The sequence below is a fragment of the Gorilla gorilla genome, chromosome 19 (assembly GCF_029281585.2).
Source record: "Gorilla gorilla gorilla isolate KB3781 chromosome 19, NHGRI_mGorGor1-v2.1_pri, whole genome shotgun sequence".
In the NCBI taxonomy this organism is placed as follows: Eukaryota; Metazoa; Chordata; class Mammalia; order Primates; family Hominidae; genus Gorilla; species Gorilla gorilla.
In genome coordinates this window covers 73,235,219-73,252,403 of record NC_073243.2, presented here as the reverse complement: position 1 = coordinate 73,252,403, position 17,185 = coordinate 73,235,219, and positions in this window count along the sequence as shown.

The following is a 17,185-nucleotide window of genomic DNA, read 5'->3' as shown; positions in this document are numbered from 1 at the left end:
GCGTGGATTCTATTGTTCATGGCCCACATTCTTTCAAACTCTGTTACAATATATCAGTGCTACCTACTTGTCATTTTTCTATTCATTTTTTGGACCTACTGTCTATCTCTCTATGAAACTGTAAGTACCAAGAAGATGGGATTAGGACTCTTTTGTTCACTTTTGTGAACAAAATCCCAGTACTTAGAATAGTGCCTGGCAGAAGGAGGGGCTCAATAAGTATTTTCTGAATTAATTAAGTAATTCAATATAGAGGTCTCATGCTGATTCTCTTTTCACAATCATGCATTCCCAGAATATCAGGATGGGTAGGGGCCCGGATTCCTGAACATCTGAAAACCACAAAATTCCCAGCTCAGATGGTGAAATGATGCTTTCTCTTTCGTTAGACTCATGGCTAAGAGTGTGACATTTGTTATTATTCCTGCCTGTTCCAAATGAGGCTGAAGAGACCTTGGAGGGGTTGTTGTCCCTTTCATTCTCATGGGATGAATAGTTGTTTTCGGTAATGTCAATGGTGTCACAGAATCATGTATTTGCAGGCTAAAAGATCATCTGCTTAAGCCAATTTCACAATAATAGAATCTTTTGAGCCACTTTTAAACAGAGTGTAACCTATCGAATCCATATATATTTCCAAAATCAAATCATGCTAGCTCTTATTAGAATAATCATATGCCTTATTTTTCAAATGGGATACTCAGATACTGAAAGGGAAAGCTGTTGATAATTACACAAGACAAAATGCATAAATTGAGACTATCCTAGGAAAACCAGAGTAAATATATGATTATTCATAAGCAATTGATTTACAGGATATTTAAAAACATGAGGTCCACGGAGAGAGAAATAATTGACAAGGGTGAGAAGCTTTTAAGGAGTTTTTGTTCTTTAGCTACTGGACAAAGTTTTTCATAAAGTATCTCTTGTTGGAAAGACCAGTCCTCAATCACTGTTGGGAACCTATTTTGACTTCAACAAACTCCTCGATATTGACATTCACATTTTCTTACCACATCCAGCCTGCATGCTACACGTGAAGACTTACAGATGCCAGCAATCATCAATTCAGAACAACCTTTGTTTTTTCCTGAGCTAAATAAGTCCAAGACCTTTATACCGCCTTCCTTTTTTTCTTATTTTTTAATCTTTTAATCAGACTTTTTAGTCTTCTTTGTGCCTTTTGCAAGTTCTCTCTGGGTCCCACTAATATTTGATATCCAGAATCACACGTAACATTATAGGAAGGATCTCGTTGGTGCTATTTCTACTCTACCATAGCTGTGAAAATTACCTTGCAAAGAGAATGCAGCACTTGATACTCTAACAACAATTATAGGTCAACATCAGGCCATGAACATTCTGTTAAGAACTGAAAACACCTTAGAAGCACCTGTTAAGCTTCTATCTCACTATTGTCTTTTAGAAGCAATTACAGCTCACTGCAGCCTTGACCTCCCAGGCTCAAGCAAGCCTCCTGCCTCAGCCTCCCAAGTAGTTGGGACTACAGGTATGTGCCACTACACCTAGCTAATTATTTTTTATTTTTGGCAGAGATGGGGGTCTCACCATGTTGCTCAGGCTGGTCTTGAGCTCCTGGCCTCAGGCAATCCTCCTGCCTCAGCCTCCTAAAGTGTTGGGATTACAGATGTGAGCCACCATGCCTGGCTTAACTGCTTATTATTAAACTTTTAAGTTACCATTCTTACCATTTGTGGTAAGGAGTTACCACAATGACCTCCAGTTTATCTTGTCTAAAGATTAGATATAAATGAGTTTTCTAATTTTGTGATTGTAGAGTGCTCCTTTCATAAGTGTTTGGTATGAAGAAAGCAGTTAGCAGACATTTGAATGTCACAAGGTTGAGAATGTGGGGATTGCCTTGTGCTGGGGACAAACAGTGCCCAGAAGGCACACTTGCCAAGAAGAACACACTGATCTTTGAATGCGTGCATTGTACCCTTCTTGATTCTTGCTTGGCTGACCCAGGTACACAAACTCCAAGACTGGCAGGGCCTAAAGGGCCCCTCATTGGCAAATGAAATCCCCCCTTGTTCCAGGTGACAGGACTAGGCAGCAGTTTCTTCCAGTCCAGACAAACCTTCCTGAAAATGGAACATTGTGTCTCTACACATCAGTTTGGTTTTAGTTAAGTCTGTGCTTCTCATCTGGTATGATTCCTTCCAAAAAGCAAGCACTATTCCTATCTTCCAGATCTTTTTCAATGCAGAAGCTTAAAGAAGACACTAAAAAATGTGTTTAAGATCTCTTTAAACTGAAGTCTTCTGAACAAGTGAAGCAGGTATGTCACATTTTAATTCAAGCTGAAACAAGCCATTGAAGATTGAATCTTACCTCCTTTTACAAAGTAGATGGGTTCCAAAAACATTTGGGAGAGTTGAACTACCATATAAGGCCAAGGAATTCGTCATTTAAATGACCCTGTAGATGTCTTTTAGTAAAAGGAAGAATTTCTCTTTCTACTTTTACCTCATCCCCTTTCCTTTCTTTCTTTGATGTTTTGTATATCATATTTTCCAATATTGGGCTATGCAAAGTGAAAAATATTTTTAATGTTCCTAAGTCTGCAATTTATACTAAAGATAATTACTGTTATGCAAAAGGATGTGGAGGTATTTATGTCTTTTACACAGACCCTCCTTAGAAGACATTTATCTTCTTCCCTACCTGCCATCCTTTCTTCCCACACTCAATTCAAATGGAAGGTTGACCTTTTCAGGAGGCAAGATCATTATTCCAAAATCAGTGAAGTAATCATCATTTTCCTGGTGTGCCTTCTCTGCCATTCTTAGCTTTTGTGAGCAGAGCCCTGAAAACCAGGCTTTGCTTTGTCAGTCACACAGACAGAAAGTACATTTAGTCCTTTCATAGACCTATAGCTTATTGCAGACAGCAGGAACCACCCCAGATCTTGTTGGAAACAGCAACATAGAAATAGAAATCTATGGGATATGGCTTCCCTCTGTAGAGTTTTAAAATGAAGCCAAGAAGAAACAAGGTTCATATTTAAGGAGAATGTTACCTCAAGGAACTCAACCCCACCTTAAAAATATATCTAGTATTCATTTGACAAGAAATTAGCAGTTACAAGGAAGATCTAGCAAATGATGGTGGCTTTTCATTGTACATTCTTTCTTTTTCTTTTCTTTTCTTTTTTTTTTTTTTTTTTTTGAGGTGGAGTTTTGCTCTTGTTGCCCAGGCTGGAGTCTAATAGCATGATCTTGGTTCACCGCAACCTCCGCCTCCCGGGTTCAAGCGATTCTCCTGCCTCAGCCCCCCAAGTAGCTGGGATTACAGGCATGCACCACCACACCCAGCTAATTTTGTATTTTTAGTAGAGATGGGGTTTCCCCATGTTGGTCAGGCTGGTCTCGAACTCCCAACCTCAGGTGATCCGCCCGCCTTGGCCTCCCAAAGTGCTGGGATTACAGGCATGAGCCACCACACCCGGCCCTTCATTGTACATTGTTAATACTATATTCACAGACCTGGTCCAGGGAGTCTCCCCAGCTTGAGTGAGCCAGAGCCACAGGCACTTCTGTGTTTGCCTGGAAAATGCACTGCTTTTTTTTTTCCTTTTATTCATTTCCTCCCTTCCTCCCTTCCTCCCTTCCTCCCTTCCTTCCTTCCCTCCCTCCCTCTCTCCTTCCCCATTCCTTCCCTCCCTTCTTTCCCTTTCTTCTTTCCATCTCTCCTTCTTCACATTTTTTTAAGAGAAAATTGTGGTGATAGGCAGTGAACAGAAGGGAGCTACCATCCCTGTAAAAACTTCTACTGATGTGGCCCACTGAAAGCTTGCCAAACTCTGTGGAGGCCAGCCAATGCCAAAGTTATAGATTGGTTCCTTTTATTTTCTCTAAAATAAAAATACCTAAAAGCCAGCAAACAAATCCCTTATATATGAGATGCAATGTTTTGCAGATCATGGGAGGTGGATAAAATTGGCTGAAGATTTATAGCATTTGTTGTTCACTTGTCAAGCTCCCATGTGCCCATAGGACCTTCCCAATTTTGGTTTGGGAATCCATACAGTTCCAGAGAAGCTAGACTGAGTTAATCAGTTGATCCATACTTCTTTCTATGGAATGGTTATGGCTGAACGTGTGACCTTAACTAGTTCAAGCAAGTGATTCTCAGGACCTTTGCTGGGGATGCTGGGACAATGATACCCCTTAGTCTAGGTGTGAATGATAATGCACGTATTGTCCCAAGAGCTGCTAGCAGCCATCCGTGACCAAAGGAATTATGAGATTAAGCCAATTTCATGGCAAGTAAAGCAGAGAGACAGAAAGAAATCAGGTCTTTGAGCCACTGGATTGAGCTTCACTTGAAACCACATGTACAAATAGATTTTTCAGTTGTGTTGAGTCAGTAATTCCTTTTATTGTTTAAGCTGAGTTGAGTTGGAGTTTCTGGTATATACAACCCAAAGATTATTAATTTGGATAAGCCACGTCTTTGACTAAAAGAGCCAATATGCGTGTGTTTGGCAGGCAGGGTGGGGGGATGACATACGCACACAGAAAGAGCTCTTAATCTATTCACGATCCATTATACCTTTCTTTGGAGGACATACAGTGTATAAGATGTACTCTTGGTTGCAAGTGAAACTACTAGAAAATAATATGTTAGAACATATATAATATATATTAGAAAATAATCTATAAATTACATTCAGTGGTTAAAAGAAATAAGTTTTCAAATAAGAAGAAATCAATTAAAAAGGATGAGAGGCATCATGGAGAAGGTGAGATTTAGGCAAGAACACGTAGGAGGTAGCTGGATGAAGGAGATCATCAAGCGAGCAACATGAGCCAAAAGGCTCTGGACTCTAAGACATCTTTAAAGTATTGTGACCCTCAAAGCCACAACCCCTGTCACTTTGACTTTATATAGTATTCAGCATAGCTTCTGGTGATGAGATAATAATAAGCTGAAACTGACCCTCTTTACTAAGAAAACCAATATAAGTCTCTTTGGCCATGCTTTATCACTTTCCCATATGCAAAAGTCTGGGTGAAATTCAACGGTCTAGTTGCTTTGCTTTCAGTTCCCTGCATAATTTCTGCTTCTGAGTTACAGGAAATTTCTGAAAAGCCATTTAGAGACAGATTGTAATATAATGCTCTTGAACATTTCACTCTAACAATCGATAAAGGCAGCACTCACTGCAGAAATAATCAAACACAGGATGGAATCTAATATGCACAAAGCTGATATTTTAACTAGACCCAAGAAGCCTTATGATTCTTTTCTCGAAGCTGTGGGCTGGTTAGTTTTCCTGCTTTTGTCTTATATTTTTATATACTTTCAAGAGCCAAGCTTTTTGAAGTAGCGTATAGTGATCTTATTCTATTTTAGTTGTTCAAGGTTGCAGTGAAGGTCAAATCTACATAAAAATAAGCATGCTGGCAACCTGCAAAGAATATCATATTCTAGGAAGAAATAAAATGACCATCATGACCTTGTATCCCCTACCACTCCCTCCTCACTCTCCCCTTTTGACTCCTTAAGGAAAAAGGCTGAATGCTCATGGCCAGTATGTGCCAAGCAAATCAGGACTGCTTTCTTGAGAAGATAAGCTTTTCCCGTGAAAAGATATCCTGTAACTGTACTAAATCACAATAGGGTGGGGCATGGGGGAGATAGTGTGGAAACATTATTTTCATTCTATAATCTGGATTAAGAGCAAGATGAAAAGCGGTGTTTCCCATTCTTTCTCTTCTCACCATGATTATGTTCATCTTCTCTTTCTGGAACTATTGTCTCTGGATATGTCCCATGATCATCAGATCAACACCATCTTTGAAGGATGCTTAATGTATCTTAAGTAATATTGAGTCATAAACAAAACATCCTTTGCATAAGATATCAAAAAAAGCATTCTCTCTATCATAATTGTTTTAATCTTTTGAAAATGTAAAAGAACTTACAGTAGCTAAAGAAATAGGATTGGCTGGATGTGGTGACTCATGCCTGTAATCTTAGCACTTTGGGAGGCTGAGGCGGGAGGATAGTTTGAGACCAGGAGTTTGAAACCAGCCTGGGCAACACAACAAGACCTCATCTCTATACAAAATAAGAAAAATTAGCTAAGCATGGCGGTGCATGCCTTTAGTCCCAGCTACTTGGGAGGTTGAGGCAAGAGAATCTCTTGAGCTCAGGAGTTTGAGGGTGCAATGAGCCTGGTGCCACTGCACTCCAGACTGGGCTGGGTGACAAAGAGAGACTCTGTCTCAGAAAAACAAAAAGAAAGAAAAGAAATAGGATACTTCAACTATTCTATAGCACTAGAAGCACTCAGAGGATTGGTGGGTAAAGGGATTTGGGGGTTGCCTTTAAGAAAAAATTGGTGTTACTATGACTTATTAAGTGAATGTCATTCTTCCCCTGACGCTACTCATTCCCACCATCTACCTACTCATATAATTATAGCATTGGAAGAGAATAGTGAATTCAGATCCCTATGTATCTGAACTGGGACCAGGAAAGCTCAAAAGAGTATGACAGTGCAAAGATTTATTCCTTTGGGAGTGGGTTTTAGAGAAGTGTGATTCGCCCTAGTATATTAAAAGACCAGTGGCTCATCAGAAGTATTGAAGACATTAAAGGCTCAAGAATGGTCCAGGTAAGAGACTTTTTGTAAATCCTTACCACAGTTAATCAGAAATAGAATGCAAAGAATTACTACTCAGCAAAAAAAGGAAATGAACTATTGATACTCAGTACAACATTGACAAATGTCAAAATAATTATGCTCAATGAAGCCAGACAAGAGTATATATCGCATAATTCCATTTATATAAATTTCTTGAAAATGCAAACTAATGTATAGTGACAGAATGCAGATCAATTGTTATCTGGGGTAGGCAGCAAGTGTAGAGTCAGGAGGGAGAGATTACAGTGAAGCAGGAGAAGACTTTTGGGGTTGAATCATATGTTCATTATATTAATTGTGGTGATCGCTTCATAAGTATATTCAAATGTCAAAACCTATCAAATTGTATACCTTAACTTTATGCATTTTCCTGTATGTCAATTGTAACTTAATAAAGAAGCTGTTTTTCAAATTCAGGAATTAAAAATAAATTATTAATAGATAACAGGGTGTGGGGAATTGACCAGGAGAGAAAAAAAGGCAACCAATTGTTTCTCCCAGGGTCAGTCCAGACAATTTTATGAGTGTACATTCTTTTTCGGTTTCAATTTAGTGCCTCAAAAATGAGTTATTGTCCAGGTACTTCACTTTGTATCTCTAGAAAAGTGCTACACTTAAACCAAAACAAGTGGTTTATATTATAACCCTTTTTACTAATCTATTTTAAAATCTAAAGACATTCGCTTATTTTTACATGTATCATCATCACCTATGCCTCATCTACATATTAAGAATAGCTTATTTCTTAATACTTAATGCTTTATATTTATTGCTAGGATTTTGGTGGAAGAGATTTTCCAGCTCTTCCTCCTCAGATAATACACATATAATAACAGTGGGTAACAGTGGGAAAATAAATGAGCACTAGGACAATTGATCGGTTTTTTTTTTTTTTTTTTTTTTGAGACGGAGTCTCGCTCTGTTGCCCAGGCTGGAGTGCAGTGGCCTGATCTCAGCTCATTGCAAGCTCTGCCTCCCGGGTTCACGCCATTCTCTTGCCTCAGCCTCCCAGGTGCCCGCCACCACGCCCGGCTAATTTCTTTGTATTTTTAGTAGAGACGGGGTTTCACCGTGTTAACCAGGATGGTCTCAGTCTCCTGACCTCATGATCCACCTGCCTCGGCCTCCCAAAGTGCTGGCATTACAGGCATGAGCCACCGCACCCGGCCCAATTGATCTGGTTTCTTAAAGAAATACTTGACAGGGAAGGAAAAGAATAGAAACAGACAGAAGAGGCCAGGAACGGTGGCTCACGCCTGTAATCCCAGCACTTTCGGAAGCCGAGGCAGGCAGATCATCTGAGGTCAGGAGTTCGAGACCAGCCTGGCCAACGTAGTAAAACCCTGTCTCTACTAAAAATACAAAAATTAGCGGGCATGGTGGCATGCGCCTGTAGTCCCAGCTACTAGGGAGGCTGAGGCAGGAGAATCGCTTGAACCCGAGAAGCAGAGGTTGCCATGAGCCCAGATCGTGCCACTGCACTCCAATCTGGGCAACCCAGTGTGGGCGACAGAGGGGGAAAAATAAAACAGACAGAAGATATATTACACGCAAATGTAATGAAAGGAGCCTGATGGGATTCTTGTTCAATCAAATCAATGGTAAACTGACTTTTTTTTAGGGGCATTTAGATACTAGTGTGTGGGAGATAATATTAACGATTTTTGTGAGTGGGAAATGGCATATGGCTACACATGAAAATATCTGCAATGCTTAGGTATGTCTACCAAGAAGTATGAGGCCAGATATGACTGAGGTCTGGGCTAAAACAGGAGCTAAACATAAATTATTTAGGCAGTTAGGGTAAGAGAGTCTTCAGTAAGGTTTCCCTTTTAACAAAAAGCAGCCCCCAAATCATTTCTTTTCTAACAAAGAGCAGCCTGTAAAATCGAGCTGCAGGCATAGGTAAGCAAGCTAGAAGCTTGCACGGGTGAATGCCGGCAGCTGTGCCAACAGGAAAAGACTACCTGGGGGCCGGACATGTTCAACATGGAGGTTCCTTCTTCCGTTTTCCTTGTCAACCACGACTACAGTAAAGGAACAGGCAACATGGCGCAGGCAGCATGGAGAACCTGTCTGCATAATAAAAGATCAGGGTGGGGTGGCCAGCTTCCTCATGTGCTATGTAAATGACACACCTGGTCCAACCAATGTTTGGGCCCTATGTAAATCAGACACCGCCTCCTCAAGCTCCTCTATAAAATCCCGGGCATTTCACTATGAAACCGGAAGACCCGCCCAGGAGTCCCTCTCTCTCTCTCTCCTCCTGCCAGAGACAGAGTTCTTTTCTCTTTCCTCTTGCCTATTAAGCCTCTGCCCTTAAACTCACTTCTTGTGTTTTGGAGCCCTCGATTTCTTTGGCGTGAGATGACGAACCTCGGTCATTTACCCCAGACAAGATGCCACTTCATTTCTACTTTTGTATATATTTGAATTTTTGCATAATTAAAAAAATTTAAAGGCTTTGTTAAACTACTAGTCACATTTTAAAAGGGGGATAGACAATCTTTGTCAGTTAGATATTTTTAAATAAAGAAAAGGAAAAGGGGAGAGGATAAGTATGCGAGGTGTTAGATGTGTTAATTAGCTTGATTTAATATTTTGCAATGTATACATATATTAAAACATCACATCGTACACCATAAATATATACAGTTTGTCAATTATACCTTAATAAAGCTGGAGGAAAATATGAAAAATTAAATTTAAAAAAGAGGAGAGGAGGAAATCAGTGATCACAGCAAAAAGGAAAGAATTGACCTGCAAATTAGAAGCCAGGTCGGGGAGGGGTGGAGCAGGGGGTGGGGGTGGGGGTGGGGCATGTGTATGGTACTGCCTCAGATCTATTTCCAGAATTGACCTAACCTGACTGAGTGACCTTGGAGAAAGTCCCTCACTCATTTTAAAGTGGGGGAAAATGCCTGGCTTCCCAGGTGTGTATGAGAGTTAATTGCCTTTTCTGCAGTCCCAGTGGATGGATGGGTGGAGTTATTCAAGGGCCTCCTATCCTCCTAAGTGTCTTTAGGAGACCTGATGGTTTTATTCCCTCTGAGCTGCCACTGGATCAGATGACAGGAGGGTGGGCAGCCTCCACATTCTGCTCCTGTCCCCAGTGAGGTTTACTTTCCAGGAGCCATTTAATCTCAGAAACACTGCCATCTTTCCAGCTTTTGAGGCTGGAAATCCATCTCTCTGTGTTGAAGCTCTTTATTCCTTGTGGTCCGCCTCCCTGGAGCACTGCAGACAAGAACCTAGGTGACAAGAAAAAAATGGAATGACCCCAATTTAACAAGCTCCCCTCTACATTTACAGGGCAAACCGTGACTTTTCTCAAGGCCCACAAATTATAGGGAGGCAAAGGGTGGGAAAATCCAGGAAAAAAAAAAAAAACAACCATACCACCCATACAAACATACCAGATGGAAGGAAAAGATGCCTATAATTCTCGTGGCTTTCAAAGGTATTTATTTAGTTCAGACATTTATGAAACAAACCCTAGAAATTCCAGGTATCTCTCCTAAACAAAAGAACCACAAATATTTGCTTCTGGTCAGCATGAAAAATTGGTAAAAAACTAGATGTTAGACATAGGTTCATAAGGTAGATCTTTACAGCTCAGATACAGAGCGCTGCAGGCATGTTTTCTTACCTAGTTGTCAAAGTCAGCATCAAACCCAGAGTCACCAATGACTCTGAAAATGTTCGGGAGATGCTTTTCCTACTGATGTCAAGGGCAAACTTCCTCCACAACAGCCATACACAAAAAAAGAAGTAATTATTCAAATCATGGCACTGCTAAGATTTTCTAACTGATCTGAGCCCCCCAAAAGAAATCCTGATTCGGACTATCTGGATTTTACAATGTTATCAGTCGTCAACAGACTTTGCCTTCCTTGAAAGTGCTTCCAATTGTTTCAGTGGCTAAAGGGACCTAAATCAACACTGGATATAGCAAAGAAAACAAACCACTTATAAACTTTCCCATACCTGCCAAAACTGGAAAGCTATAAATAGGGGGTAGCAAACACTGTTCAAAAATATTTCTCAGGGAGCAAACAGGCGGAAAGGAGTGAATAATTTTCAAAGAAGTAAAGGATTTTTTTTTTAAAGTTCATTTTGCAACTTGGAATTTCTGCGGCCACAAGGAAGTGAGGAAAACATAACTCAACCGTGATAATATGATTCCTAATGCTATAAGAAGATAAAATGTTGTGTATGATTTAAGCAATTCCATTGCACACTATATTGATATAGTGTTTCATTATTCTTTGTTATTCCTGTTATTGCTTCTGAGAGAGGCAGGGCTTTTTCAGGATCATTAGCCCTTTCGTACCTTCCTGAAGATAGGCTCATTTTTCCCAAGAGAAAGTTCAGTTTGTCAAGGTTATTTAACAACTGAGCCAGAGCTGAGATTCAAATCCAAAGTTCCATTTCTGTATTCATTTGCACAATAATTTCTTTAATCATGGACTTTGTTATTAAAGCATTTAACTCTACTGTTAAGTGCTCACTGTTGTTCTAAGGAACAGAAAGAAATCTTTGGAGCTGAACAATCTTAAGTTTGAATCTTGTTTCTGCCCTTGCTCATGGTGTGACCTACAACAAGGGCTTACACTCTCCCTGCCTTGGTTATTCTGGAAGTGGCACATGCAGCTCCCTTCTTAGAACCTTATGATTAGTTGGTCTGGCAACTGATTCAATGATCAAAAATAAATCAAGTTAGAAAAAAATTCTGAGGGGATAAAATTGTGTCTTTAGTTTGCAGAATCCTACCACAGCACATAATTTCCTCTTCTATAAGTTGAAAATTAAATGAAAGTGTATGTGAAGTGCTTAACATAATGTTTGGTAATAGCAAGTAAGTATTTAATAAATGCTGTAGTTATTTTCAATAATAATAAACACCCTCTGATTAGAATGACAGATAAATCATTTCCTAGATTAAAATGACTTCATTTATATGTGCATATATGAATATCAAATGATAATAAATGGTATACATATGCAAATGAGATCATTCTTCTGATGGACTATTTGATCCAAGAATGTTCGTGAAGCCATGAACTTCATCTTCCTCTTCCATGGCACAGCCTTGGCAACCCCACTTCAAAATAGATGCTTTGTTCATTCCCTCAGCTAGTTTCCTTCCTTCTGTTTGTAATATGAAACATTGCTTTTTGGCTTCTGACCCTGTGAAGGAGGAGAAGACCACAAAGCCAAGAGTATTTGCAGCCTGGAATTAAATGCTGAGGTGGCCCTGGCCTTATATATGCAACACCTGGGCCTTGCTGAGGTAACCAAAGGACTTGTCACTATTTAAGATGCCCTTCAAAGTCCAAAAGAAATTTAGCAGGACAAAGGACTGACAAACCCCAGCATGTTGTTCAGTTGTTTCCTTACTTTTGAAGGGCATTTTTGGAAACATGTTGTGGTGGCTCACGCCTGTAGTCCCAGCACTTTGGGAGGCCGAGGCAGGCGGATCATGAGGTCAAGAGATCGAGACCATCCTGGCCAACATGGTGAAACCCCGTCTCTACTAAAAATACAAAAATTAGCTGGGAATGGTGGCGCGCCTGAAATCCCAGCTACTTGGGAGGCTGAGGCAGGAGAATCGCTTGAACCGGAAAGGCAGAGGTTGCAGTGAACCAAGATCATGCCACTGCACTCCAACCTGGCTACGGAGCAAGACTCCGTCTCAAAAAAAAAAAAAAAAAATGTATTGTGTGTGGTCCACTTATATGTACGTTCACTAGATATGGGTGGTTTGTTGTTTGTTTTGAGATGGAGTTTCACTCTTGTCACCCAGGCTGGAGTGCAACGGCACCATCTCCACTCGCTGCAACCTCTGTCTCCTGGGTTCAAGCGATTCTCCAGCCTCAGCCTCCCGAGTAGGTGGGATGATAGGTGCCCGCCATCATGCCCAGCTAATTTTTGTATTTTTAGTAGAAATGAGGTTTCACCATGTTGGCCAGGCTGGTCTCGAAATCCTGACCTCAGGAGATTTGCCCACCTCCGCCTCCCAAAGTACTGGGATTATAGGTGTCAGCCACTCCAGCCAATATGGGTGGTTTGAATGTTTTTTTTTCATCCTTTCTTGTCGCAAGATCTGTAAGTCCCAGAAAAGCATGGCTGGAAGGTCTTGCTGTTATTGGATGTGCTGCTCTCCAAAGGAGATGGGTAAGAAGTTGTATTAATTTGGGACCTCTAAGAAGCAGATCCTAAAATGAGATTAAACATGCAAGGACTGAATAGGCTGGGAGAGCCATCGACTGCAATGCAAGCTTAGCAGGGAAAGAAGATTGATGGAAGCTCCTGAGATGGCCTTGAAGCCTATAAAGACTCACTCAGACCATCAGGCAGTCCTTGAGTAAAAGTCAGCTGTCAGAAGAGACCTATGTCAGCCAGGAACAGGCAAGCCTACCTTGTCATCCCTGCCAAGTAGAGTCATTGGTGTGAATAGCTTAGAGAAAGTGTGAGCTTGGTGCAAACAATGAGCTGAATCTCAGATGGCATCAGCTAGAGTCAGTTTTGCTCGCTGTAGTTGATGGTTTGTGAAGTGGATTCCGATGACTACTCCAGGAGATGGTCACTAATTGCCTCAGAATGTCCTATGGGGATCTCAGGCAGCTGCTTTGGAAGTGAGAGGGCTGTCTGTGGAACACAGAGATGGAACCCCTCCCAGGTCCCCTAGACACACACATGCTATGAACGTATACACACAGTTCATGCACATTCACACTATGGGCACATGTACCTTGAGTGCGCACACACACACTCACACACACTATGGGAGACTACATATTCTGAAAGGCGCAGGCAGACACCTTTCTACAAAATAACATGCATTAGAGAAAGTCCCCCACTTCTATGGGTATGTACTGGGACCACACTGTCATGTTGACCTGGTTATTCACAGCTGGTTTCTATGCAGAGGGTTTGGTTTACATTTTCCCTGGCCAGGAAAAATGTTTAAGCTGTGGGGTCAGTTAAGGAATTAAGGAGGAGAAAGGAGAGGAGGAGAAGTAGAGAAGGGCAGAGTGAGAGGGCGCTAAGAGTTTCTGATACCCATTACACAGCTGAGATCTGCCTCCTGCCTAAAGCAGAAAGAGACCAGCAGGGCTCTGGTTGGCACAGCCTAATTACCCACACAGAGGCAGCATTGGCAGTTTGGCGGCAGGAACTTCCTATAGTAGTGACAGTACTTAAGTTTGTGGTATGGCTCTGGGGAGCTTGGTGTGGTCTTAGTGGAGTACTTCTGTGTTGGCCCTTTTGGCCCTGGAGCCCACCCTAGTGGTTTCGCCCTTCAGGGTAGTCACAGAGTGGAGTGGAAGAACACACTTTCCCCAGGGCTGGATGCTGGCTAAACCAGGGAGACAGGCTGAGCTGGCAAAGATCAGCCCAGAGTGGAAGTAACACCACAGGGATATGTCCTGCTCTGTGCGTGTTTGAGGAAAACCTTGCAATTCATTCAACACACGTTTACAGAAACACTACCAATCTTCATGCCAGGTTCTGCAAACACAAATCATTTTGAGCAAAAATAGAGGTCATTCTTGCCTATATGGGGATACATTTTTAGTTGGAGAGATAAGCATTAATAAATAATCCACCTAAATGACAACAAATGACAACTACGGCACGTGCTCTGAAGAGGGGGAAACCCATGTTTGTCATGGTAAAATGTAATGGGGGAGGTTTTGTCTCTTCCAGAAAGTCAGAAAGGGGCCCCTGAGGAAGTCCTCCTAGCTGAGATGTAAGCCTTCAACCTCCACAGAGAGGAGCAACATAGAGAAAGCGCACATGCACTGGCCCTTTGGTGGGAGAAAAAACAGTACCTGCGGGACCAGAATACAAAGGGTTGGAGGCCAATAGAAGTGCCGCCCAAAGAGAGGTGCAGATGCATGAAGGGCTGGATGAAGGTCTAGTGGATTATTTTAGGCTTTTCATTTTTCTCCCAGGAGCAATAGGAGGCTACTGAAGGGCTTTAAAGAAGTAAGATGATGAGATTTGCATTCTGGAAAAAAAAATTGTTGTAGCTGCAGAATGGGGCTGAATTGGAGGCAGGATGAGAAAGAATTCAGGCAGAATAGGTAGGGAAAGAGATGACTGTGGCACAGACCAGGGTAGTAGAGGAGGGGATGGAGGGGAGTGGAGGGATTCAAGAGAGGATTTGGGGTCCAAATAGAAATGACTTGGCAATGACTTCGATGTGGGTTGAGATAGGCCTGACTCTTAGGTTTCCAGCTTGCACATTGTCTGGATGGGAATGTCTTCACTGACAATGGAAACACTATAGAAGGATCAGGCTTGGGGCAGAAGTGGGGCAGGGTCCTTTGGGACATTGAAGAAGAAATATCAAGTAGGCAATTGTACACATGGCTCTAGTTTCTGACCACTAAGGTGAGAAGGTAGCCTCTGTTGTATTGTATTGCACCATCTTTTAGATGAGTTTTTGGGGTTGGAGAGGTGGCCTGGAGACGAGAGTCAGTGGGGCCTGGGCCAGGAGGGTATTTGCCACTCCTGGCCACTCTCTCCAGAGCAACTATAGCAGCTTTCTAGCCCAGGTACTTGAGTTCGGCTGCTTAAGAATTTTTGACACTGAATAAACAGGGCTTGAAAGAACCTAGTTAACAAAAGATCAGATGGGACCTAGCAGAAGGCTCATGAGTCCTTGACAAAAGAAAGTTCTGAGGCCTAATATTTGTTCTTCCTACCCAAAGTTGAGTTATAAACCATGTACCACTATTGACCTTCACTGGGATTTGCTTTCCTGGGATCTGGAGAAGCACAGCGTGTTCCTGTGCATGAACACACTGTTATCTTTGGCTTGGTCTGAGGCTGTAGAACAGTCCAGATGGTGCTCCTGCCACCTGGAGGACAGAAGCGGAGGTGGAGGCTGGTCTCCTGCCATCTCCCCCACACTTTGGGGGCACAGAGGATCCATGGGAGGAAAACAAGGAACTGGTTTCTCCAAGAAGTTGTACAAATCAATGTCAACAGGTCAAGCCAGGGCTTTGGGAAGTCAGACATGGGCACTGATACATTTCTTAAAATCCTGGGGGACAAGCGGATCACCTTCTTCCATAGAACACCCCGGGGGTTACTATCAGAAGGGGAATAATGGGTGGATGGACCATGGGACCTGCTGCTTTGTCTGTTTGCATATATCCTTCTTGTTGTTGGCAGGTGACTCACTCTTCCACCACGGAACAAGGACAGACCTAACCCCTGAATGAGATAAGCAACTGAGCATGGTGCCTCAGCTCCTACCTCTCCTCTTTAGGGGTCTGTCCACTTGCAAAAAGCATGTGTTTTCATCTGCTCAAGAGGTTAGCAGTAAAGACTCTGCCCCTGTGGGCAAGACCTGTGTTTTCCTGCTTTGCCTGTGACTGAGTGGATACATTTTATTCTGCAGCACAATTTTAGTAAGCTCATTTAGCATTCCTACCAAACCTTGCTGTCTAATATCAGCTTTAAATATTAAATGTGATTTTTCAATCTCCCAATATAGAGAGATTGAAAGGAACAGGAGTGTCACTCATTAGGCTTCCGAAAATCCCAACAAATAAAGAATACTGTCTGGAATGCAGAGCCTTGAAGATCTTTGTATGGCTTTAAAATGTGACATATCCTCCCAGGTAGTTAAGAAAATTCAGCTGCTTAGAGAACTTAACTGGACCTTCTGATTGCCATATCTAATCTGGGTACAAGTATGTAGTAGATAACTTTCTCTCATCAATAAATGTGAATTCGTCATGTAGCCATTCCAACACAGGACAAACCAAGGCAAAACAAAGAAAAAGAAAACTGTATTTGTGCCTTTCCCGGGACTCACAGAGTTGCCACGTAAGGTTATTTTTGATTTGCCCCTCCAAATCCATTTCCACCTTTTTTAGCTCTGCCTTGAGCTGCAGGAGACTGCCGATATGGACTGTATCGATGGGCTTCTGTTGGTTCAGCCAGAGGGAGGCACTAGTAAGTGGTCAGAAGGTGGGAAAGAGAGATGTCAGTGTTTTTGACTCCCCTCTTTGCTAGGGTATGGTGGTCCTGTTCCTCTACGGATGAGCAAACTCCCATCAAAGGCCTCCTCTCCCACATTACAGCTCTTACTGGGTTCTGGCACCTGCCAGTTCTCTCCTTGACCCTTCAAACCTGGGGGTGGTAATGGCTGCCCACTTTCATCAGTCTCCTGGTGCCTCAGAGTCCCTTCTGATCCCATTTAGTCCTCTACAGATAGTCTTTTCTTTAATGTTCTTTGTACCATACTGAATGCACTCTGTTTTCTGTTGAGACTTGAGTCAGAAATATTCACTACCAATAGTGAATTAAAAGCCTTCTGAATTTCAGTCCAAATTCTTGGCTATGTTCACATGTTCCCTGCACTGGTAACTGGTGTACAGCGACCAGGTACTGTCTAGAAAAATGCATCTTTGGGATGCTCTGATACCTACATGCATCTCTCCATGAACAGACGTAGTTCATTGGTTGGCTCCCTTGAGTCAATGG